Source organism: Rana temporaria, chromosome 5, assembly GCF_905171775.1.
Source record: "Rana temporaria chromosome 5, aRanTem1.1, whole genome shotgun sequence".
Taxonomy (NCBI): Eukaryota; Metazoa; Chordata; class Amphibia; order Anura; family Ranidae; genus Rana; species Rana temporaria.
The window spans coordinates 357,346,169-357,372,663 of record NC_053493.1 but is presented as its reverse complement, the minus strand read 5'-3'; the positions used below and the strand labels follow the sequence as shown (position 1 = coordinate 357,372,663).

Here is a 26,495-nt window from a genome sequence, read left to right as displayed (position 1 = left end):
GGAATTGCCCCTCTGGTCAGTTGGACATTAGTCAATGGGATCATTAGTTTTACTAATTACACACCTGAAGCAGAGAAGATGTTTTACAGAGCTGTCTCAGCCACTGTTATGTCTAGTCAATATTCCAATCGCAAACGTTCCTGGAAAACAAACGGCTTATAGAGGAAAGGTGGGTGCTGAAACGATCACCAGCTGGGCACTGGAACCATCAAACAAACTAACATATTCGCCAGCACACCGTGGATCGTCGATTATGTCCAAAAATTTGATGCAAAACAAACATCACAATAGTGCAACGTTTCGACCCACTGTTATGTGACATTAGTGTCTGCACCAGAAATGTAAATACCATCAGGCAGGAAATTAATCTGCTCTGGGCAGGCTTCATGTTAGCTGGGAATTGCTAGGCCCAGGACACATTCCCCAATGCCTGGGATTAGCAAGCTCCTGTGCATCACAGCTTTGGTAACATTATCTGTTCTGTCTTAACATAATGTTTGTTATTCAGTATTTTTTCGCTACTTGCCATTAAAACAAGACAAATTTAAAATAATGGAGGGAAGACGCTGTATCTTACAGGAGTGGAAAATCTTACATTCTATTGCTTATAAGAAAGGGATTTAGATGATAAAAGAATGGATAAACTGTATAGCCTTGTATACGCGATCGGATTTTCTGCAGACAAAGCCTCTGACTTTAGTCTGAAGGGCGTTGGCCAGGAACTTGTCTTGCATACAAATGGCACGCGATTGTCGGCCAACAAACATGAACATAGTTTTTCAGCTCTTTAGTGCCACCCTTTGGGCACCTTTTGCTAATCTTGTGTTTGGTGAGCCTTGCTTTCGAGTATGCATGTTTGTACTTTGTACACACGATCTGAAAATCCGGCAACAGACCGTTGTTCACGGAAAATTTTAAAGCCTACCATCCAACATTTGTCCACGGAAAATCCGACAACAATTGTCTGATGGAGCGTACAAACGGTCAGATTTTCCACCAACTGGCTGTCAACACACAATTCCCGTCGGAAAATCTGAATGTATGTACAAAGCTTTAGAGCAACAATTTTTGCCTCTTAGATAAGTAAACACTGACACTGAGGATCTTTTTTGGATATCTGTAAGGGAGCATTCTTCCCAATGACCATTAAGGTAAGGCACATTATTTCCATCAACCACTGTAAGGACCATTCTTAAAACTGACTACCAATATAAGGAGCATTCTTACCCCTAACCACCAATATAAGGAACTTTCTTACCACTGATTTACAATAAAAGGAACATTCTTACCACTGACCACCACTGTAAAGAGCACTCCTCCCACTAATCACCAATGTAAGCAGTGTTCTTCCCACTGATCACCAATGTAAGCAGTGTTCTTCCCACTGTTTACCAATGTAAGCAGTGTTCTTCCCACTGATCACCAATGTAAGCAGTGTTCTTCCCACTGACCTCCAATGTAAAAAGCATTGTTTGCAGTGACCACCAACATAAGGTACATTCTTCCTACTGAATACCAATATAAGGATCATTCTTAATGCTGACTACTACTGTAAAGAGCGTTCTTCCCACTGATCACCAATGTAAGGAACATTCTTACCAATGACCATCGGTGTAAAAAACATTCTTTTCATCGAGTAGAGATAAGTAAAGGAAAAAAATATATTAATGGTTTACTGTTATGTAAGCAGAGCTGTAGAAGCAGGGAACGTGACTTGAGAAAACGGGGACCTAAGCTGTTAAACTGCCTGGGCCCTCTTTGGTCTAACCCCACATTTTTAGATGGGTTTACTTGCATTCTTTCATTTCATACATTAAAAACCTCCTTCTTGTTGTTTCCTTTCATTTGTAGGTTCGTACTAAAATGCGAGGAACACTGCCTATACTTACCCTTGTAAACTTCTTAAAACCTAAATTCCCATTAGAATCAAGAAAATCATTTCAACTTTCAATAACCAAGTCAATTATTGCTCTGGGTAATACAAAAAGGAATGTAATTACCTAAAGTGAAGTTAGCAGTCTAGGCAATGAAATACTGAGTTCTGTCTCTCCTAAAATAAATGCAGCACTTCCTCATCTCAGGCTCCTGTATAGTATTAAAATGTCTTTTAGATGGTAAATTGTCTGCACAATCTATTTGAGATTTGAAATATATGTGATTAAAGCCTATAACAATTACATTTTATGGAAGCACTTTCATGTTCTGGACAAAAATAGCACGTAAGAAGCAATTAAACTGTAGGAAAAAAAAAATACAGGGTTAATGCTGTCTACAAATACATAAACTTTTGCACTTGGACTGAGCTTTGTTTTATTGTTACTTTTCCTGTTAGTAATTCTATGCAACAGTAATAAACACACAGAAGAAATCCAATTGGTTTTATAATTGGAGCATGTCCGTAACATACAGCATTACAAAGATTTGCAAAGGGATTATCAGTTATATAAAACCCAAGTTCAGCCAAAACATTTTTTTGTTTTGGATAGAGTGAGAAATGGATATAATCTGTTAGTTTTCTTTTGATTTTATTTTATTATTTGTAAGTGACAAGTGTATGCCTGTTGGGTGGATGTTTCCCCCAGTTCCTGCCCCAATCCCAATTTTGTCACAGAGACGGGAACTGAGGGAAAAGCCTAGTTTCTATTTTTTTGGTAGCATTAAAGCGGTTGTAAACCGCATATATAATTTTTTTTTTTTTTTTTTTTTTTTTTTCATATTTAAATCTTTTATTTTATTTTTCTTTTATGGTAAGGTTCACAGAAGGTTAACATATCTTATACAATGGATACATAATCATATAGTTCTTATCACTACACACTTATGATGGGCTAGCAAATAAACAGGTGGGGATTCAGAAACTTAAGAAGAATAAACCAAAAGCAGTACCTCCCCGGTCCTCTTGCTCTATTCCCAAGCCCGCCTGCCTTTTATCAGTAACTTCTTTTCCCGTTTCCTAGTACCACTGTATTGACCTCACACTTCTTCCTCCCCTCTGTTCCCTTGTCCATTCCTATACCCCACCTAACCCCCCCTTAAACCTAGAATCAACATAATCCTCAACAAAACAACAACCAACAAAAAAAAAAAAAAAAAAGAGAAAACCCCGCCAACCCCCTCCCCTCCTCTCCCTCCCCTACCTCGCCGGAGACGGACGGATCCTCCCTTACTTCAACCCTTCGGCCTCTCCCTTTTCACTTCTACCCAAAAAGGAATCTTCTCTCCCCTATCTATTCCACCAGTAATCTCTTCCCCTCTTCCGTACTCATAAACTGATTCCAACCTGTCCAAGTTTCTACATACTGTTCCCTTTTGTTCCGGGCTGAGAGGATCAGGTCTTCTATAGCTCCAGTCTCTCTCACTCTATTGAGCCATCTCGCAATAGAGGGTGATCTACTGTCTCTCCATTGTAATGTTATTCCATTTCTGGCAGTATTTATCATGTGACATATCACCATCTTTTTGTACTCTCGCACTGGGATTTGTGAGCAATGGAGCAGAAAAAAAGCTGGATCCTCCTGAATCTGGTGCTCCGTAAATTTTTGAACAATTCTCTGGACTTCCTTCCAGTAATCTCTTACTTTTGCACAGGACCAAAATATATGCAGCAAAGTTCCCTGCTCCACACCACATCTCCAACAATACTCTGAGTAGCCTTTAGAAAATTTATGTAACCTTACTGGTGTATAATACCATTGGAACAATAATTTATAATTGGATTCCTGTATTCGCGTAGATATTGAGGAGTTTAGTGCTAAGTGAATTATGTGTTTACGTTGAGTCTGTGAGAAATTTCTCCCCAGATCTCTTTCCCATTTCCCCAGTCCCGGCAACTCAAAATCCTCCTGAGGGGAATTCAATAGTCTATACATCTTTGAGCTCACTCTTTGTATTGGTTCCTCCTCGTCGCAGTATTGTTCAAATTTTGTTAGTTGTCGCCGAAAATTAGATGGTTGTCCCAGGGATCTTAAAAAGTTGCTTATTTGAAATGCTTGCCAAAAGGATAACTCATAATTCCCTCCTCTCTTTGTTAGGGCCTCCAATGATGGCCACATACCAGTTTGCAAAAAATGTTTTTTTTTTTTTTTACCTGCAAGGCAAAATGCATAATCAGCTAGTATGCACCGCATAATAGCTGATTATGAAATACTTACCTCAAAAGGAGGTGAACAACACTTACCTGGTTCACGCCGAGCGAGATGTCATCTTGCTCCGGCGTGTCTTCCGGGTATCGCCGCTCCAGCGCTGTGATTGGCTGGAGCGGCGCCGCTCCAGCGCTGTGATTGGCTGGAGCGGCGATGACGTCACTCCCGCGCATGCGCGCGGGAGATTTAAAATCGGCAAGGTCCGGCGGCTGCCGGATCTTCCGCCGTGGATCCCCCTGCGCATGCGCCGCCCGCATTGCGAGGGGAATATCTCCTAAACCGTACAGGTTTAGGAGATATTCTTTTTACCTACAGGTAAGCCTTGTTATAGGCTTACCTGTAGGTAAAAGTGCAAATTTAAGGTTTACAACCGCTTTAAGAACGGTAAGAACCTCTACCTATTTTTTTCCAGTTGTCTGGAGTTAGGCCGGGTTCACACTAGTCCGACAAACGCTCCGACATTGGGAGCTCATGTCGCATGATGTGTGAAAATGAATGTTTCCCTATGGGAGCCGTCTTAACTGGTCTGACACATGTCGGAGCGACTTTGCAGATGCTCCCTGTACTACTTTGATCCGACTTTGATCCTACTTCACTCCATTGAATATCATTGAAGTCGGATCAAAGTCGGACCGCAGTCTTGCACTCCGACTTTGGCATGCGACTTGTACTTGCTGATCATGAGGGGGAACTCCACGCCAAATTTTAACAAAAAAAACGGCATGGGTTCCCCTCCAAGAGCATACCAGGCCCATGGGTCTGGTGCAGATTTAAAGGGGAACCCCCTACGTCTAAAAAACGGCATGGGGGTCCCCCCAAGTATCCGAGCAGCAGCCCGGCCGTTCAGGAAAGGGGGTGGGGACGAGCGAGCGCCCTCCCTCCTTAACTGCGCCAGGCTGCATGCCCTCAACATGGGGAGGTAGGTGCTCTGGGGCAGGGGGGGCGCCCTGCGGCCCCCCCACCCCAAAGCACCCTGCCCCCATGTTGATGAGGACAGGGCCTCTTGCCGACAACCCTGGCCGTTGGTTGTCAGGGTCTGCGGATGGGGGGCTTATTGGAATCTGGGAGCCCCCTTTAACAAGGAGGCCCCCAGATACCAGCCCACCCTAGGTGAATGAGTATGGGTTATATCGTACCCCTACCCATTCACCTGGAGGAAAAGTGTTAAAAAAAATAAACACTACACAGGTTTTAAAAATATTTTATTAGTCAGCTCCGGGGGTCTTCTTCCGACTTCTCCGCTCTCCGGGGGTCTTCTTCTGACTTCAGGGGTCTTCTTCCATCTTCTCCGCTCTCTTCTTCTGCTCTCCGCTCTCCCCGGTTCTTCTCCCGCTCTCCGGTGCCTTCTGCCGGGCTGCGCTGCCGATATCTTCTTTGTAGCTCTTACTAGCGGCAGCGGCCAGCCCGGTCTTCCTTGTCGCCTTCTTCTCCCCTCTTCTTTTCTTCCGGTGTTGACTTGACGCTTCGTTCCGCTGTAATGCCGGGTGCGCGGCGATTTATATAGGCCTCTTATGACGTCATAGTCCCAGCATGCTCCGGGTGGTGACGTCACCACCCAGAGCATTCTGGGACTGTGACATCATAAGAGGCCTATATAAATGGGTGCGAGCCGCGCACCCGGCATTACAGCGGGAGGAAGCGTCGAGTCAACACTGGAAGAAAAGAAGAAGGAAGAAGAAGGCGACGAAGAAGAAGAGGACGGAGGAAGCCCGGGCTGGCCGCTGCCACTAGTAAAAGAGCTACAAAGAAAAAAAAGCAGCGGCAGCGCAGCCCGGCAGAAGGCACTGGAGCATGGGTGCTCAACCTGTGGCTCTCCAGCTGTTGCGGAACTACAATTCCCATGAGGCATTGCAAGCCGCTGACAGGTACAAGCATGTCTCCCAAAGACTGAGGCATTATGGGAATTGTAGTTTTGCAACAGCTGGAGAGCCACAGGTTGAGCACCCATGCACTGGAGAGTGGGAGAAGAACCGGGCAGCGCGGAGAGCAGAAGAAGAGAGCGGAGAAGACAGAAGAAGAGCCCGGGAGAGCGGAGAAGTCGGAAGAAGACCCCCGGAGCTGACTAATAAAATATTTTAAAAACCTGTGTAGTGTGTTTATTTTTTTTGACACTTTTCCTCCAGGTGAATGTGTAGGGATACGATGTACCCCATACTCATTCACCTAGGGTGGGGGGACGGTATCTGGGGGCCCCCTTGTTAAAGAGGGCTCCCAGATTCCGATAAGCCTCCCCGCCCACAGACCCCGACAACCAACGGCCAGGGTTGTTAGGAAGAGGCCCTGTCCTCATCAACATGGGGACAGGGTGCTTTGGGGTAGGGGGGGCCGCAGGAGCTCCCCCCTGCCCCAGAGCACCTACCCCATGTTGAGGGCTGGCACGGTTAAGGAGGGGGGCGCTCGCTCATCCCCACCCCTTTTCCTGACCGGCAGGGCTGCTGCTCGGATACGGGTCTGGTATGGATTTTGGGGGGACCCCCACACCGTTTTTTCAGCGTACGGGGTTCCCCTTTAAATCCGCACCAGACCCATGGGCCTGGTATGCTCTTGGAGGGGAACCCATGCCGTTTTTTTTGTTAAAATTTGGCGTGGAGTTCCCCCTCCAGATTCATATCAAACACAGTGCCTGATATTGGCAGGGATCCAAGTCGGATCCCCACTCATTGAAAGTCGGACTTCAAGTCCAGGGCAAAGTCGGATCAAAGTAGTATCCTGTTCATAAAAGTCGGATGGATGTAGGACCAATGTAGGATAAATGTAGGATCAGTGTGGGACCAATGTCGCAGAGCAAAGTAGGATGAAAGTCGTGTAGTATAGTGTGAATCCAGCCTTAGGCTATAATATAATTAAAGTGAAGATTTATGCTTCAAACAAAAGTGGACAATTTTTTTTTAAATTACATGAAAATGTCTTTCTAAAACAGTGCCAATTAGTAAAACTGTTCATGTTATTGCCCATTTACACAGCCACGTCATTGTAATGCATGTATCATGCATTATGGTATTAAAGCAGAGTTCTGGCCACAATTTCACTTTTTAGATATAAATACCCCTGTAATACACAAGCTTAATGTATTCTAGTAAAGTTAGTCTGTAAACTAAGGTCTGTTTTGTTAGGTTGTTACAGCATTTAGACACTTTATAAAATAGAAATTGACTGGGGCCATCTTAAGTGTGGGCATCATGAAGCCAGACTGTATGACTTCCTGGATTTCAGCCTTGCAGATCTCGCACAAGCAGTGTAATAGGTTTCAGATCAGGTTTCAGCACCTGTACTGTCCAAGTCACATGATTCTTCGAGACTGGTTACACCCACTACATTCCCAGGAGTCTGTGCGGTGTAGGTTAGGAAGCTTAAGCACCTAGGTGCAGGAAGTGGGAAGATTAACTATTCTGCCTAGCAACAACACTTTAAAGGCATCTAAAAAAGGACTAATGACATTTTTTTAAAACTACTGATGTAATGTTAAATTTATGGGTGGAACTCCACTTTAACATACAATTCACTTTGTTTTACAATAATTTTATTGAGTTTTCAGTATAAAAAAAACACACAAATTATAGCAAATACATAAACAAAAAAAAAACAACAAATGCAAGCAGAATCTTTTCTATGAGATATTAGCACAGTTCCAATACAAATATAGGTTTATAAAGTTGCGCTAAATAAATGAACATAAACAGTCCACAAGTGTTTTTGTAAAAAGATTGACCTCCTTCCTCTAATTGTAAGTGAGGCTTGGCCATAACCACTGTATAGGGCTTTGCTATCAATTGCCTCCTTCCTGTAATCGAAAATGAGGCTTGGAAATTTCTATAGGGCTTTGCTGTCGCCAATCTGAGGTTCAGATCGAGGTGGTATGGTTAACCTGTATGGTATAGCAAGCGGTGACTCAGCACATCGCCATTGCCCCTGGACAGCGTAAAAATGTGACGAAATGCCTTGGGGCGAAGCGATGCGCTGATATCAGTATTACTCTTTAGTTATGGAAGAACAGGATTTTGTTGTTTGTATGTGTGCTGACCTTTGCATTTGATTTAAGGTGCTTTATTTGCATCTTTATTGTAAGTGCAACTTTTATTATATGTATAATAAAATTTTGTACACCCGGGAATGTCCATGTCCTCCAGACCTGGCACATCACAGATCAGGGTAAAGGGCCAATGACTATCTTTCTGATATTGTCACTTAGGGCTTAGAGTGTGTCTGAAGGACCAACCTAGGTATGAACATATAACATGGTTTAGGAATGTCCTGATCTGTCCTGGTCCAACAAAGCATCTATAGTCATGAAACAAGGAACGGGAACCTAAATCTCACTGCTAAGTACATTCAGCTGATTAAGGGCAAAACCAAGGAAGTAATCTGGGGAAATTTCCTCAAGAGGCTGCAGGTCAACCACAGAAAGAGGGCTTATGTTCAGATGATAAGGTCCCACAAAGTCCTTTGGACGTATTCTATACCTAACATTAGATACCTTCAGAAGAACTCCAGCTTGTTTTGCCATATAATCCAGGAGGCACAGAGCTCTACAGCAATGGTTTCTGCCTGCCATGCAGGAGATGAAGAGCACCCAGTTGTGCAAACCTCTCCCTTGGGTGTATATACCACTGCTTGAGTAGAGCCAGAGGTCAATAAACTGTCTCTAAGGTAGGTAATGTGGTCGAAATTGGTACCCTTAGCATCATCCAATGTAGGGAGCAGGCCGCTTGTCTTGTCACAGGTAGGACTCCCATACCTGTGAAGCCACGGCAAAGTAAGCTGAAAGTGGGAGCAGGTACCTGACAAAACCAGGTACCCACTCCCCCTTCCCTACCAAAAGGTGCCAAATGTGGCAGCAGATAAGCAAAGCTTACCCTTTTGTATGGAGCTCCACTTTAATATATGAGATGAAATGTCACTTTGCAAAGAATACCTAATCACATGCATGGAAGCCGAAAAAAAAAAAACATGTTTGCTTGCAAATGATTCAATAATGAAAGACAGTGGCATTGCCCCTCATTTACTAAGCTCCAGAGCAAATGGCCTTGCCTTACCTTTAGTAAATCAAAACCAGTGGCTGCAATAGCAACTCCCATCATTGGTGTCGGTGACCTTAGTAATAACCCCCACATTGATGGTCAGTAGTAGTACTATTTCAAACCCCCTTCATTGGTGGTCAGTGGCACCCTTAACCTCTTCCCTGCATAGATGGTCACTGGAAGTACTGTTAAACTTCCCTGCAGTGGAGGTTTGAGGCAGTGCTGTTACCACCCCACCACCACCTTCATTGGCAGTCAGTGGCAATGCTGTTACCACCCTTAAAGCGGGGTTCCGGCATTATTTATTTTTTTGCAAGCTAAAATTAATCACATTAAATAGTCCCTAAAACATATTAATAGCTCCCCAATCATTCCAGAAATCATTGCAAACACTTGCCTTATATCCTCCAGCTCATGTTGTGGCCGTATCCATAATATGTGTGGGCATGTGAATCCCAGTTCCTTTTTCTTCCTGGTTTTCAGGGAGATGTGCTTGCTGGGCGATTTTTAGGCACAGTAATGCCCAGAGACTCCTGGGAAATGATGACACTCATTTCCAATGAGGTCTTAGGACAGGAAGTTGAACCACCTAGAACCAGGAACTAGGCAGATTACGAAATCTGCCTAGTAACAACCAGATAGAATTAAAGGCAAGCTTTTAATAGAAAGTTCATTTTTAGGGTGGAACTCCGCTTTAAACGTTTTCAGTCGCAGTGTTGTTAATCCACCCTTAAGCCCCTTCCTGCACTGTCAGAGGCAGTGCTGGTAACTCCCAAATTCCTGCAGTTATTAGGGCTCTGCCTAATGACAGTGGGCTTGGACTATCGCTCAGACAGAAAGTATTGGCATAATTATAGAGCTGAGTTGTCTGATCCTGCTCAGGAAGCAGCAGGTCACACAGAGAGAGCTGGCAGGGTTTGTGTTGAGCACCTGGGACATGTAGAATGTGACATTTAATTCTTTATCCCATATAGGAAATATTACCACTTGATTATTTTAATTTTGATCAGCTTTATGCAAACAATAGTTCTTTGTATTTGTAGTTATATAGATCTTACATTTAGCTTTTAAACAAATGTTATCTTCCTGCTGGGTTCTAAAACCTTTTGTGTGGTTTGAAAAATTATATAAGAAAACATGAGTTACAGAAATTGGGAAGACATATCCAAATGCACAGTATGGGGACAGAAAAGGCATATTATTTTCATACACAATACTGTATATGGTTTCACTGAACAGTGACACGGTAATTTCGGAAAGGACATGTATCATAGCTGCAAACTGCGAGAAATTATTTTGTCTTTCTATTTTCATGTTTACTGAATAAGTAGCATTACACAATTCCCTTTGGGTCATCACCCGACCTCCCTGCCCAGACCCATTTTGGCAGATATAACATGCTTATCAACAGTGTATGCATGGTACATTGCTGATGAGGTTATTTTGTAACTCGAATTCTCAGAAATCACATCAGCTCTGTCTAGTTTCAGGAACGGTCAGGTCATGTTGACATTCAATTATGTATACAAGGGTATATAAGTTATGCCTCATACACTGTGAGGGGTTAGCTCGGTAGCGGGGTGTGTGACCCCTTGGATGGGTTCACCACACACTGAATTTATACAGACTGGCAGTCGAAGACGGTTGAAAACAACGTTTTTGGTTTATTTTTCCATCTTGCTGGAAAACAATTGCAAGCATCCAAACAGCATAAACAAAATCAAAACATAAAATAAACTCTAGCCACTCTGGGCGTCTACCTTCCACACAGGAACCTATCTAAGGAGTCTGGCTCAGCCTAGCGTTGGGCAGACAATGCTGGTCATACAGCACAAACAGCAGTCTTTTGACATTTATAACACAGGAAAAAGTCAATGGTCTCCTCACCTCATCAGGAGACTTTCTGGCACTGCTCTCCTACTCACACAGCCTTAGGAGTGATGCAGCAACCAAGTGGTAACCCTCTGGGCTACTTTATAGAGGCCTTTAATTGCCTCACTCTGAACAGCTGGAGTCTTCCAACTGCCCTTAGCCTTCCTGGCTATTTCTGGCAGCCGACGCCTAATAATGATTGGTGTATTGTCTAACAAGGCAGAAATGTATGTCCCGACTGTGACAACACCCACAGATTTACCTGACTTCCTTTTTTTTTTCTTTCAATACATTTTTATTGGTATATAATAATACATGAACAAAAGTCAAATGTATCTATTCGTTGTGTTCATAAAATATGTAAATAATAAGCATACATAAGACTAGACAGATTTACCTGACTTCCTGTCACAACACACAACCAGTTTTCCCGTCGGGAAAACTGCCGTGACAGCTTTTGGCCGGGAAAGCTGGCCATGTGTATGCTCAATGGCAGTTTATTCCGACAGTCTTTTTCCTGGCAGTTTTCCTATGGGAAACACTGTGGTGGAGCATACACACGGCTGGGATTCCCGGCCAAAGCTCTCATGGCAGTTTTCCTGTCAGGAAAACCGGCCGTGTGTAGGGGGAAAAAGCTGCCGAGCCGGTTCTCGCTTTACCCTCGGGTTTCCTGGTGGTAAAAAGTCCCCCGGGAAACCCGATCGTGTGTACGAGGCATTAGAGTATATAAGCAGAGGTGGTGGGCCACAAAAGATTCCTGTTGCAGGTTCACTTTAATGGTATTTGTCACCAGTAATTCACTTATGTTTTCACTAAACCTAAAAACATCATTCTGGCACAGAATTTTTGAAAATGCACATTTTGTGCAAAATTATTTTTATTCAGGGTTTATATAGCTCTAACAGTGCAGCACTTTACAATATAAATTGAGACATGACAGTTACAATATATTTCAGTACAAGAGGGTTAGGAAGACATGCACACTATACCACTTTGCGCGTCCAGCAGCAAGACCTCCTCACTTACCTCTGCATCTTAATACTCCTGCTTTGATTGGGATAGGGGTACAAGGATAGATATCTATTTATATCAGCTTTTCTGCACAGGCTGTAAAGATAATGTAAACAAAGGAAAGATCCACACTCACTAAGAGGAAGTTATTACAATTGTCTTTCTCATTGTTTACCTGTGTGAGACCACCCACTTGCATTTTGCAGTGGACGGGCAACACCTACAGGCACAGCTACATACACTATATTACCAGGTATCGGGGACACCTGCCTTTACACACATGAACTTTGATTGTATCCCAGTCTTAGTCCGTAGGGTTCAATATTGAGTTGGTCAGCTTCAACTCTTCTAGAAAGGCTGCCAACAAGGCTTAGGATTGTGTCTATGAGAATGTTTGACCAATCTTCCAGAAGCGCATTTATGAGGTCAGGCACTGATGTTGGATGAGAAGGCCTGGCTTGCAGTCTCTGCTCCATTTTTTATCCCAAAGGTGTACTATCGGGTTGAGGTCAGGACTCTGTGCAGGCCAGTCAAGTTCCTCCACCCCAAACTCTCTCATCAATGTCTTTATGGACCTTAATTTGTGCACTGGTGTGGAGTCATGTCGGAACAGGAAGGGGCCATCCCCAAACTGTTCCCACAAAGTTGGGAGCATAAAATTGTCCAAAATGTCTTGGTACGTTGACACATTAAGAGTTTCCTACACTGGAACTAAGCCAAGTCAAGCCCCTGAAAAACAACCCCACACCATAATCCGCCTTCCACCAAATGACTTGGACCAGTGTACAAAGCAAGGTCCATAAAGACATGGATGATCGAGTTTGGGGTGGAGGAACTTGAACAGAGTCCTGACCTCAATCCGATAGAACACCTTTGGGATGAATTAGAGCAGAGACTGCGAGCCAGGCCTTCTCGTTCACATCTGTGCCTGACCTCAAGAATGCGCTTCTGGAAGAATGGTCAAACATTTCCATTGACACACTCCTAAACCTTGTGGACAGCTTTCCCATAAAAGTTTAAGCTGATATAGCTGTAAAGGGTGGGCCAACTCAATATTGAACCCTACAGACTAAGCCTGGGACTGGACTATTTAAATAGACCCCAGGCAATAGGGAGGACTAGGCACCACACAGGAGGGAAAACGCCAGTCATTTGGACAAAACTGTATATGGAGGTAAGTACCCTTGCACTGGGACTTGTAACTCATCTACATGTGCTATGAGCCAATCTGAGCTACCCTTTGTCTCAATTACAGACACGGGGGGCTTAATATTAGTGCAGCAGCTATTATAAGGATTCTTCTTTGAGCCATCCACTAGTTGGGATTACCTTATTTAACCGTTTGCCGACCAGCCGCCCAGATTTACGGCGGCAGGTCGGCTCTGCTGGGCGAGATCATGTATATCTACGTCATCTCGCCGAGCAGCCAATAGGGGCGCACACGCCCCCCGCTCGCCCCTGGCGGACGCGATCACCGCCGGGCACCCGCGATCGCTCGTTACAGAGCGAGAACCGGGAGCTGTGTGTGTAAACGGGCACTGCTGTCTATGGTGCATGCGGCCTTCGATCAGAGGTAAGTGCCACATAAGGCTTTTCTTTTGCAGGTGTTTTTTTTTCTTCTTTTTAATTGTGCCGGGTTTACTTTCTCTTTAACTCACAAAAGAGGCGGTATTTTATAATGCTGGACAGAGATGATAAGGACAGGTAGTTCAATGTTGATGGCCAATTTCAATACTTGACCTGCCCTTCATTTGTTTTAACACTCCCCGCTAAGACGTGTACTTTATTGCTAAAATCACCCCCGCCCCTTGCAGAGTAGCACTAGCATGGTGAGCGTGCGGCATGTGTCAAAGTCATTGTGCAGGCGCGCCGTGTAGAGCTGACTCTCAGCTCTACATCTTCGGCTATTTTCGGCGGCACCGTTGAGGTTCGTTCTGCGCAAGCGCCACGCCTGCACGGTACAGGGGGGTCCTTATCCGCTGGGGGGACCTTCATCGACAGAACACCGGCGCTGGCACTCGTTTAGGAGGTTCCATCAGGTTTACTCACCTCACCTGGATTAGTATCACTGGTTCCCACAAAGTGCCAGTTAGCATACCTCCCAACTTTTTGAGATGGGAATGAAGGACACCTATCAGCAAAAGTATGCAGGCATAGGACACACCCCTTGCCACACCCCCTTAACCACTTGCTTACTGGGCACATATACCCCCTCCTGCCCAGGTGAAATTTCAGCTTTCGGCACTGCGTCGCTTTAACTAACAATTGCGCGGTCGTGAGACGTGGCTCCCAAACAAAATTGACGTCCTTTTTTCCCCACAAATAGAGCTTTCTTTTGGTGGTATTTGATCGCCTGTGCGGTTTTTATTTTTTGCGCTATAAACAAAAAAGAGCGACAATTTTGAAAAAAATACAATATTTTTTACTTGTTGCTATAATAAATATCTCAATTAAAAAAAAAAAAAAAAAATTTTTTCTCAGTTTAGGCCGATACGTATTCTTCTACATATTTTTGGTAAAAAAAAAAAAAAAAATCGCAATAAGCGACTGGTTTGCGCAAAAGTTATAGCGCCTACAAAATAGGGGACAGAATTATTTTTTATTATTTTACTAGAAATGGCGGCGATCTGTGATTTTTATTGGGACTGCGACGTTATGGCGGACACATCGGACACTTTTGACACATTTTTGTTTACATATGAGATCATTTCTCATTGGCCGCACAGATCGCATCGCAAACGGCCACTCTGATTGGCCGTTCGTGGCGAAATGTAATTGGCTGTGTCTAAGGGACACGGCCAACACAGAGTTTCCCCGCTGCGCGCCCTGGAGCGCGCGCGGGGAACGCGTTAAGGGGCGGACGTCAATTGACATCCAGTTGGATTTTCAGGTCCGCGCTGTAGCTGTCATTTGGCTATAGCGCGGGTCTGAAGAAGTTAAAGGAGAATTATATAAAAAAAAACAAGATTGGTTAAACCCAAAAGTGCTTTTTTACCACTACTATTCCTTTATATTGGCTTTGGAATTTACAAATGCAGTAATTTAGAAGTCAGGTGAAAGGTTTAGCACTGGAAAACACTTTTTTGATAGGTAAAGAGCGCATTTTATATACAACTATAAAGACCAGACCAAAATGAGGGACAAATGAGAAGGAATGAGGGACATTGTTCCAAATCAGGGACAGTCCCTCGAAATCAGGGACAGTTGGGAGCTATGCAGTTAGTGTAAGATTGTCCGTCACAATATCGCAGTCCCGCTATAAGTCGCTGATCGCCACCATTACCAGTATAAAAAAAAATGGCATCCCATAGTTTGTAGACGCTATAACTTTTGTGCAAACCAATCAATATACGCTTATTGGGATTTTTTTTAAAGCAGGTCTCCAGTCCCCACAAATACAGTGACATAAGATATTGCAACGATCGCCATTTTATTCTCTATAAATAATATATAGAATATTTGGGGGATTCAGTCATTTTCTAGCAATAAATACTGATTTTTAACTTGTTAGCAAGAAATGTCAGAAGCAGGCATGAAGGGGTTAATGTCCATTCCTCACAGAGGGCAGAGATGTGAGACGACAATAAGAAGACATTATAGCTCTGTGCCCCCCATGGGGTGGGGCAATATGAAAATTGGGGGCCGCCTGACACGCAGCATTCCCCACACAGCTCTCCTATGACAGGGCGGGCTCCTTTAAAACAAACATACACTCCGGCCAGAGCTGTGAAATGTGAGCTCCGTGTACACAGCTCCCCGTCTACGTGTCATTGTGGCCTGTACTCCGAGAACGGACACACCGCGTCACCGGGAGATCCTACACTCCTCCCCGCTCTGTGTGCACCGTGCAAGGAGCGGTCCCGCTAGACGCAGGTAGGAGCGGCCTGTGCGCCGTGACTGGAGGGCACCGGGGGCCCGGGCTGGTGACGTCACCGGGGGGTGGGCTGTGCTGCTGGTCTCTCCTCACACTGGGGGCATTCAGTGAAGCATAGTGACATGTCTGAGGAGACTGGCGCCAAATTCATGACAACATGACACATAGTCATTGCATGCCATGAAGTACAAATATGACAAACATTTAGGATGCACTCACACCGGAACACGCAGGGCCTGGGAATACTGTGCTGCAAACACAAGGTGTGGTTGTTATAGGCACCCGAAGTGCACTGAGCCCATGTGCCTTTTACTACCTGACACTTCATAGGAAAGGTTCAGGAGGATGAAGGAATTGTGTGTTGTGTGAAGATGTACAAAGAAAAAGAAAGGGGACGCAGGTTCTCCCTACACTAGTTGTGAATGGGGCCTTCGGGGGGGCCCACGGGTGTATAGGGTTCTATAACATAAAATATGGACGCATTTTGGTGAACGCTAATCTGTGTTTCACTAGTGCCCTATTATAGTGAGTTTCATCGGTCAACCTCTATAGTATGTTCTCAGTCTGTGTCCATCTCCTGTAGCGTGTTGTGGCCGTCGTCTCCTGTAGAGCGTCTGCCGTTTGTGGCCCTCTCCTGTAGCATGTCCACAGTCTGACCATTTCCTGTAGCGTGGCCGTCTCCTGTAGTGTGTCTGTGGTCATCGTCTCCTGTAGCACGTCTGCTGTCTGGCCGTCGTCTCCTGTAGCGTGTCCGCCGTCTGTGGTCGTCGTCGCCTGTAGCGTGGTCGTCGTCTCCTGTAGCACGTCTGCTGTCTGGCCGCCGTCTCCTGTAGCGTGTCCGCCGTCTGTGGTTGTTGTCGCCTGTAGCGTGTCCGCCATCTCCTGTAGCGTGTCCGCCGTCTGTGGTCGTCGTCTCCTGTAGCGTGTCCGCCGTCTGTGGTCGTCGTCTCCTGTAGCGTGTCCGCTGTCTGTGGTCGTCGTCTCCTGTAGAGTGTCTGTGGTCGTCGTCTCCTGTAGCGTGTCCGCCGCCTGTAGCGTGTCCGCCATCTCCTGTAGAGTGTCCGCCGTCTGTGGTCGTCGTCTCCTGTAGAGCGTCCGCCGTCTGTGGCCCTCTCCTGTAGCGTGTCCGCAGTCTGTGACCGTCTCCTGTAGCGTGTCTGTGGTCATCGTCTCCTGTAGCGTGTCAACCGTCTGTGGCCGTTGGCTCCTTTATCGCGTCTGTGGCCGTCAGCTCCTGTAGCGCGTCTGCTATCTGTGGCTGCCGCGCATGCTGCCTGCTGTCTCTGGCGATATCCTGTTGTGTGTCTGCTATCCTTGATGGTGAATAATCACTGAAAGCCCCCGTATTATGAATGTTGACCAGCACTGGTGTAAAGTCCGTAATCGGGCTGTGTGTTCATACGACATGAGGTATCTTTGTGCAGGGAGCTTGTGTAAGTGTGCGGGAATGAGCTGCTCACCCTGATTTCAAGAGGAACTAAAGGCCATAAACTTATCTCCTCTTATGCCCCGTACGCATGATCCGAAAATTGGACGACAGATTGTCCGACTCTTTTTGCTTACTAGTCGCAAGTAGAAATTGAATAGGTTACTAAAGTTACAAGGAACATTTTCGTGCTTGTCCGATCGAATAATATCGGATGAACTGTCATAATCGGCTCTTGAAAGCTCTGTACTAACGATCCAATTATCGTATGATCGTGTCAAACTGTATTTTTCGTCTGATTTTCAGATCGTGTGTATGGGCCATAAGGCTTGGTTCATTCCAATGCTTTTTGACGAAATGCGGGACATTATTGTTAACATGGGTTCCTGTGGCACACGTTCACATCATAGTTTAATTTTAATGCGTTTTTACCGTGATTTTGACGCAAGTGTGTGTGTGTGTTTTTTTTTGTGTGTATATATATATATATATATATATATATATATGTGTGTGTGTGTGTGTGTGTGTGTGTGTATATATATATATATATATATATATATATATATATATATATCTATATCTGCCTAACAAATTTGCCCAAAAAAAGCACTGTAGAAATGCTCAAAAGCAAACTGCATAGGTGTGAATAGAGCCTTACTCTCTGGGTCTCTCCCCAGGCGTGTCCCCAGGCGTGTCTGCTGGCTGCGTATGTATGGAGTATGTCATCCTAGCACACATGGAACCATGCTGGCAGTGTAAGCTGAGCTGTGTATGTGCAGCTCAATTTGCATACTGTAGAAGATTGCGAGCATGGCGGTAGGTCTATTTTATTTTATAGCCAGCCATAGACGATTGAAATCTCAGTTCAGCAGGGACCAGCTGAGATTTTAGCCATGTATGGATGGGCTAATTGTACCCAGGTTGATTGGTGGCTTTGCTTCCACACCAGGTTTGGTGAAGCAGCTTTGGTTCTGCATCGGGGACCAGTTTTGAAAATATGTGATTTAAAAAAGGATCTAAAAATCCCTTATCACCTGCTCACCCTGAATTTCTAAGTATACTATGCAAAAAAAAAATTCCATATATAATACAAAAGTCAGTGTATAAATAAAGCAGCTGGTAGTAAGGGTCAAAGCCCCAAAATGTGTAGAGAAAAACAGCTGTGTTTTCACACCATGCTAAAATAATCACTATACTACATATAATGAAAGTCCAATAATCCACCACCAAAGGTTGAATTAAACCCACACAAAGTGCTGGTAAATCCTCTTAGGCCCCGTACACACGAGAGGATCTATCCGCTGGTATTTATCCGCAGATCAGTTCCAGCGGATAGAATCAGGGATCTTCAAACTACGGCCCTCCAGCTGTTGCGGAACTACACATCCCATGAGGCATTGCAAGACTCTGACATTCACTGACATGACTAGGCATGATGGGAATTGTAGTTCCTGAACAACTGGAGGGCCGTAGTTTGAGGACCCCTGGGATAGATCCTGTGGTGTGTATGGCCCAGCGGATATTTATCCGCGGATATTTTTTGGGCCGATGGATTTCCAGCGGATACAAATTTCTTAGCATGCTAAGAAATCTATCCGCTGGAATCCTGTCCAGCGGATTGATCCGGTGGTCTGTACAGACTCACCGGATCAATCCGTCCGATCCCCTCCCTCGCATGCGTCGTAATGATTCGACGCATGCGTGGAAGTCTTTACCTTCCAGCGTCGCGCACGTCGCCGCGTCATCATCGCGGCGACGGCGCGGCCACGTCACCGCGGATGGATTCTGCGCGGATTTCGATCTGATGGTTAGTACAACCATCAGATCAAAATCTGCCAGAGGATTTATCCGCGGGAACGGTCCGGAGGACCGTTTCCAGCGGATAATCCTCTCGTGTGTACGGGGCCTCAGAATATCAAGAATGGCGATAAAGTTGTGAAATACTAATTCCTCCAGTGCATTTCCTTCCACCAACCACTAGGTAGATGTCCTACTCACTGAATGGTGCCATTCAATGATTTGTGAACATTTCTGAGCTGTCGGCCTCTGGATATCTATATGCATGGTTGTTTTTGACTACTTGTAATAGAAGTCAACCCCAGTCCGGTGAGTAGGACAAAGAACACAGTCACGGTGACCATATGCATGGAGTTTTTTTTTTTGGTGAGGGGGTTGTCCACTGTGTCAGAGGCAGCAGAAACGTCCAGGAGTAGGTGTGCATTGGATTCAGCCATAAGCAGTGAGTTTGAGTTTTGGGAGAGCAGTCTCTGTGGAGTGTTGGGGGCGATAGCCAGACTGAAGAGGATCAAGAGGGTTATTCTTGGTAAGTACACAGATCTCTTTTTATACAGGGTGTGCAGCATAGGTTGGGACAACTATTTTTCTCCAAAAATTGCATTTGAAAGACAGCTGGGCAAATAGTGTGACATAAAATATTGCCGCAATTGCCATTTTATTCCCTAGGGTCTCTGCTTAAATATACATAATGTTTGGGTGTTCCAAGCAATTTTCTAGCAAAAAATATATTGATTTTTTACTTGAGAAACAAGTGTCAGAAAAAGATTTGGACTTTAAGTGGTTAAACTTCCTGCATTTACACACAGATTTGCTCTAAGAAGGAAGTTATCTACAATGTTTCATATTGTTACAAACTTGGCAGACTGCCTGGATTTTTTCTTTACACAAAGAAGTTTATACCTTTTTGAGCTAAGAGCCCATTCACACAGGGGCGACTCGTCAGGGGCGATAGCTGCCTGACAAGTCACGTCCCCCACTGTTCAATAGAACCATTCTAATAGAAGCGACGCAAATCGCTCCGACTTAGAGAAAAAGGTTCTTGTACGACTTTGGGGGCGACTTGCATTGACTTCTATACAGAAGTCATTTTGCAAGTCGCCTCTGAAGTCGTCTTCAGGTCGCCTTGCCGAGTCGTCCCCAAAGTCGTGCCGCCCCTGTGTGAGTGGGCTCTAAGAAGGAAGCATTAGTTACAATGTTTCCTGTTAAGAACTCGGCAGACTGCGGGATATTTTCTTTTGACAGCTGAGTGAGAAGATAAATTCTCTCCACTTGTTATATGAAAGAATCGTCAAACTCTGCATTGGAGATCTTCAGGGGGGTTGAATCGAGATCACGTTTGTTTAACGATTAATTGTGCAGCTCTATGTAAAGTCGGATCAAAGTTGCACCAAAAAAGGCATCAGTCACTCTCCAAAGTCACACTGGAAAGTGCGTGACTTTTCAGACACGCCAATATGAATGGAGCCCTAATCATTAAAGTGGAAGAAAAGGCTAAAGCTGGGTATATGTCAGGGTGGATTTGACTTAAATGATGATTTAAATCGCTAGTAAAAAGACCTCTTTTAAATCAACTCGATTTTAAATCATATTTTTTAACATTAACTGTCATCTCTGTCCCGCAGTGGCTCCTCCTCTGACCCGCTGTTAACTCACCGACAGTCTCATTCACTTTAATGGGATGGCTGGTGATGCAGCAGTGACACAACAAGGTGAGGGAAGTGGCAGCAGCAGCTGAGTGGATGTCCGCTAACAGGCGCTGTCATGATGGATCTGAAATGGCAGGTGCTCTTTAAATGTAAGGACTTTTCTTGCTGGTAGGTAGTTTAATATATTTTCGCAAACAAAATGAAGGTTTCCTATTTAGAATAAGCTGTCAGGTTAGTAAAACGGTGATATCGGAACCGATTCAATCATACAGTTTGTAGTGTACATAGATTTGCAAAACAATGGGATAAAGGAATATTCCAAAACTTTGTTTTACCTCATGGTTACTGTGACATTGTGTGAATGCATCAATGCAGTGCATGTCATCTCTTGCAACTTGCAGAGCTTGGATTCATTGAATGAGTTTACTAATAATTTAAATATTACAGAATATATAGCTCCATTTCATGCTGAACAAACTGTTTTCTATTTTAGGATACATTTAATATCCTTTTTTTTTTTTTTTTTACTCCGAAAGCATTGTATGAAAATTTTGATAAGAATCTAAAAAAAAAAAAAATTCCAAAGCAATCAATGATTTATATTCACCCTGGTTCAGTTTTTTCTCCGCTCAAGCCGCTGGTTGAACGAAAACAAAAACGTATCCCTGCATCAACGCAATGATGGGTGTTGCTGGCATCTCTTCCACTGCGTTATTGTATTCTAACAGGGGTACTCTGGCTTGAAGCCATTGGATGTAAGTGCTGATTGAAGACTATTCGACAGAAGCCAGGGATTCGCACCGTGCCAAAACACCCATGTAAATGTAGTCTTGGCCTTTACTACCTCTTAAACACCCCTTTTAACCACTTAAGGACCGCCCACTGTGTATATATACGTCCACAGAATGGCACGGCTGGGCAGATGGACGTACCTGCACGTCCTGTACATCTACCCAGCCGCGGGTCCCGAAGCTCCGGGACCGTGGGACCAGCGGACCCGGTCGCTGCTGGGGTCCCGCGATCGCTCCCCGGAACTGAAGAACGGGGAAAACCGCGTGTAAACACGGCTTCCCCGTGCTTCACTGTGGAGGCTGCATCGATCGTGTCATCCCCTTTATAGGGAGACTCGATCGATGACGTCACTCCTACAGCCACACCCCCCTACAGTTGTAAACACACACTAGGTGAAACATAACCCCTTCAGCGCCCCCTGTGGTTAACTCCCAAACTGCAACTGTCATTTTCACAATAAAGAATGCATTTTAAATGCATTTTTTGCTGTGAAAATCAAATGGTCCCAAAAATGTGTCAAAATTGTGTGAAGTGTCCGCCATAATGTTGCAGTCACGAAAAAAATCGCTGATTGCCGCCATTAGTAGTAAAAAAAAAAAATTTATAAAAATGCAATAAAACTATCCCCTATTTTGTAAACGCTAAAAATTTTGCGCAAACCAACTGATAAACGCTTATTGCGATTTTTTTTTTTTTTTTTCTTTTTACCAAAAATATGTAGAAGAATACGTATTGGCCTAAACTGAGGAAAAATATTTTTTTTTATATATATATATTTTTGGGGGATATTTATTATAGCAAAAAGTAAAAAATATTGTTTTTTTTTCAAAATTGACGCTCTATTTTTGTTTATAGCACAAAAAATAAAAACTGCAGAGGTGATCAAATACCACCAAAAGAAAGCTCTATTTGTGGGAAAAAAAGGACGCCAATTTTGTTTGGGAGCCACGTCACACGACCGCGCAATTGTTTGTTAAAGCGACACCGTGCCAAATCGCAAAACCTGGCCTGGGCCTTTAGCTGCATAAAGGTTCGGGGCTTAAGTGGTTAATTCATTCTTTACTTCTGATTTTCAATTTCAAGAACTCTGTGGTGGATTAATATTCTCCTTTAAATTTGGTAGGTAACCCTTTATAACCTTTCCCCTGGTTACATATATGACTTTCCTGTTTAATCGGTGTATTTGTATATAGGCCCGGTCTGGATCTGGGTGTATTACTTTGTGTAAGTTAAGTGATAATAAAAGGTTTGTGACATCTCGGCCTCTATACATTCTCGGGCTCTGATCCCGTGAGGGCATTCTAAGTAGTGTAGTATAGTAGGAGTCTAATTTTCTCATTGTGGCTATCATGCCAATGTGTCACCTGTGATAAGGGTGTGTAATTTGTCAGGACGTAGACAGGAGTCTGATTGGAATTACATACTGGATTATCCCTCGCTGTGTAATCTTCTCAGCTGTCAGGGGACGGACAACACCTTTGTCACGGAGCATTGGATTTCTGTAATACAGTTATGTGGAATGGTGTGCAAACGTTAGGCCTTGTGTGCACAAGTTCTTGATCCAACATTGAAATGCAGCGCTTCTGATTAAAGTTGGATATAATAAAATTGCATATTTTAGAGCTGAACTCCAGGCAAAAGAAACCTCCTCCCTTGTAGTGGGTCTCCCCCAGTACTGCAAGGGGTGAATGCTCCTTTATGTCTGGGGTACCAGTTACAAGGACTTTTCCTTACCTTACTCCTTACTTTTCCGAAACCTCTTCTTCCTGATGCTCAGGCTTGTGGGCGGTCCCTCAATGTCCTAGCCTATGATGCAGTGCTTGCAACCACTGTAACGCTTTTGAGCGCCGTTTGCATAGCGTGGAGGTGGTCTGTTGGGAACATGGGATTAGGGAATTTAAAATTTCATGTTACTGGTACCCTAGGCCTAAGCATTTAACCCATGCCGTGCAGGGGAGCCCCACTTCAGAGGTTTTTTTACCCTGGAGCTCAGCTTTATCTGACATTTTAGGCAAATGAAAAAACAAAGTTTAAATCTCTAAATTCAGTCTTGTAAACGATCCACACCAATCAGACTCTATAGCAAGGTCTGGAAGCTTTATTATAGCAGGTTGCAGACACTCCCTAGCCCCCCCCATCGCTGGTTGGTCAAAGGAGAATCGACACACTGATCAGACTATCACACGGTTCTTTCCAGTTGTTAGTATATTCTCTGCCAACCCGTGTGTATTGCTGCAAATTCTGATTGGCTGCTACTGCTGGCCCTCTGTCACCTTGTCTAAAGCTGATCATAGACAGACCATGCACTGAACTGGATGAGTGTGTGTGTGGCCGTCCATGCTTGACGGAATACAAAAAAATACTTGGGGGCACACCCTAAAAATGCTATACATCTAAGATGGTGCTGCTATAAGAGCAAAGACGGTACAAAACAGATTATAGCGCACACATGCAAAAATGACATTTATCCTGCAAGGCTAGTTAAAAACACCTGAACATATTAAAAAATACGGGGGTTTGGTCACACTATATGGTCATATAGCGCTAAACCCACTTACTGCGACAAGTTACCCCGAATTAGCGTGTCCTACCCTGTTAATACAAAAAGATACTTGGTGGGCACACCCTAAAAATTCTATACATCTAAGATGGTGCTGCTATAACACCACATACAGTACAAAACAGATTATAGCGCAGAAATGACATTTATCCTGCAAGGCTAGTTAAAAACACCTGAACATATTAAAAAATACGGGAGTTTGGTCACACTATATAGTCATATAGTGCTAAGCCCACTTACTGCGACAAAGTACCCCGAATTAGTGGGTCCTACCCTAGTAATAGAATGAAAGAACCTGGGTCTCAACCATGGAAGATAAACTCCTCTATGTGGGAGAACTGAAGGGATTCTTCCTATACACTGGTGGCTACTAATGTGAGGTAACCCTGTTAATAGGCTTGACGGAAGACGATCATTTCAGAATGTTGGAAAACTTTTCTTGATCAGTAGATGTAGCTGCTGATTAGTGTAGTCTGACAACGGAGAGTCCACCTTGTTTGTGTTGATGGAGCAATGTGTTGGTACCTGTCTACTGTATGGCCTGATTCAAGTAGTTGTAAACCCATGCATTTACCCAGTGAGGTGACTGGCCTCAGGTGATACAGAGATGAGACAAATTCTCCTACATAAGTTGTACCTGTTTATCTGCGAACCCTCTCTCCTCTACATCCTTTCAAAGTCCAGAATTGACACAGCACTTCTGAGCTTCAGAAGGCTGGGGTGTTGCTGTGCAGAGAGCTGAGTGTAATCTGAGACCTGAGTGGAGGGAAAGGACCCCTTTCTACACAGGTGTTGCCTTTCAAATTCTGCACAGAGTCAAAAATGCCATAAAGCATAGAATTTTTACAGCTCCATCTGGCAACAAGTTGGGTGGATGGCCAGGGTGTGTTAAAATGTTGGCTCAGCTGTCTGTTTTTTTAACCCCTTCCCCATGGCCTGTCTGAAAAGAGCCCTTACAGCTTGTTCCTTTTTATGCCTAAGCTAAACAAGCATGTAACCCTTGTAGTACAGGTAACCCCATAGTAAATGTGCCCCCCCCCCCCTAACAGTCAAAGAGTTCATCTTTAACTTTTTCCGACCGGCTCACGTATATTTACGGGGGCAGAATGGCTCCCCTGCAAGAAAACCCATACGGAGTTAGGTTAAGAACCGCCAGAGGGCACGCGCCTGCCCGGATGCGATCGCGGGCACGAGCGCCAGCAAACACAAATCCCTGCGCTGTCAGAAAGGAGGAGACATGTCGTTTGTTCCTAGTAAGTAGGAGCAGCGATATTTCTCCTCTCCTACTCGGTCCTATCCCCATACAGTTGGAACACACTAAGGGAACACAGTTAACCCCTTGATCGCCCCCTAGTGTTAACCCCTTCCCTATCAGTGACATCTACTCAGTAATCGGTGCATTTTTATAGCACTGCTCGCTGTATAAATGTCAATGGTCCCATAAATGTGTCAAAAGTGTCCGCTCTGTCTTGTCACAGTACTGCATAAATATTACAGCACCGCCATTACTAGTAAAGTAAAAAAAAAAAATGCCATAAATCTTTCCCATAGTTTGTAGATGCTATAACTTTTGTGCAAACCAATCAATATACGCTTATTGCGTTTTAAATTTTTTTTTTTTTTTTTTTTTTCAAAAATATGTAGAAGAATATCTATTGGCCCAAACTGATGAAGACCTTTTTTTTGTTTTTTTTTTAAAAAAAACTTTTGGGGGATATTTTTTATAGCAAAAAGTCAAATATAATTTTTTTTCAATATTGTTTTTTTTTTGTTTATTTTGTTTTTTTTGTTTATGATGAAAAAAAAAAACAGAGGTGATTAAATAGCACCAAAAGAAAGCTATATTTGTGGGGAAAAGGATGCACATTTGTTTAGGTACAACATTGCATGACTGCGCAATTACCAGTTAAAGCGAGGCAGTGCCAAATTGTAAAAAGTGCTCTGGTCAGGAAGGGGGTAAAACCTTCCGGGGCTGAAGTGGTTAAAATGGCCTAATAAAAAGCTTTGGGTGCTTTGTTCTGGGGCTTGTGTATGAGGTTCAAGAAAATGAAGAAAGTAGATGTTTTAACAGTTTTTACTAGTAATTTGCTGTTTTAGACAAAAGCCCCATTTCATTCAACACGGATCATTATAACATTTTATTGATTGCGTCCTTTTTTTTTTATCGTTTTTAAATGCTGGCAAAATGGCAGCTATTTTAGGATGGATACTATATAAGAATGGGGACTGGGTGCTGCTTTATGCAAGATGATTATTTCACGGTAGTGGCTTCTCATTGTGATTTAAGTGTCAAGGCCCACAGGTCACCAATACAGTGTAATATGAGCAGTAATTAAGCTGTGGGTGGACATGTTTCA

At 44.0% G+C, this 26,495-nt stretch overlaps 1 protein-coding gene across 1 annotated transcript in view; it reads left to right on the top strand.

The window, feature by feature from the left end:
* The first annotated feature begins 15,718 nt into the window (after window positions 1–15,718).
* Window positions 15,719–26,495, top strand: part of TRIQK (triple QxxK/R motif containing) — a 151,870-nt gene continuing 141,093 nt past the window's right edge. Inside the window, exon 1 of the mRNA XM_040354633.1 lies at window positions 15,719–15,916. The gene's annotated coding sequence lies outside the window, so the exon portion shown is untranslated. The remainder of the gene's footprint in view (window positions 15,917–26,495) is intronic.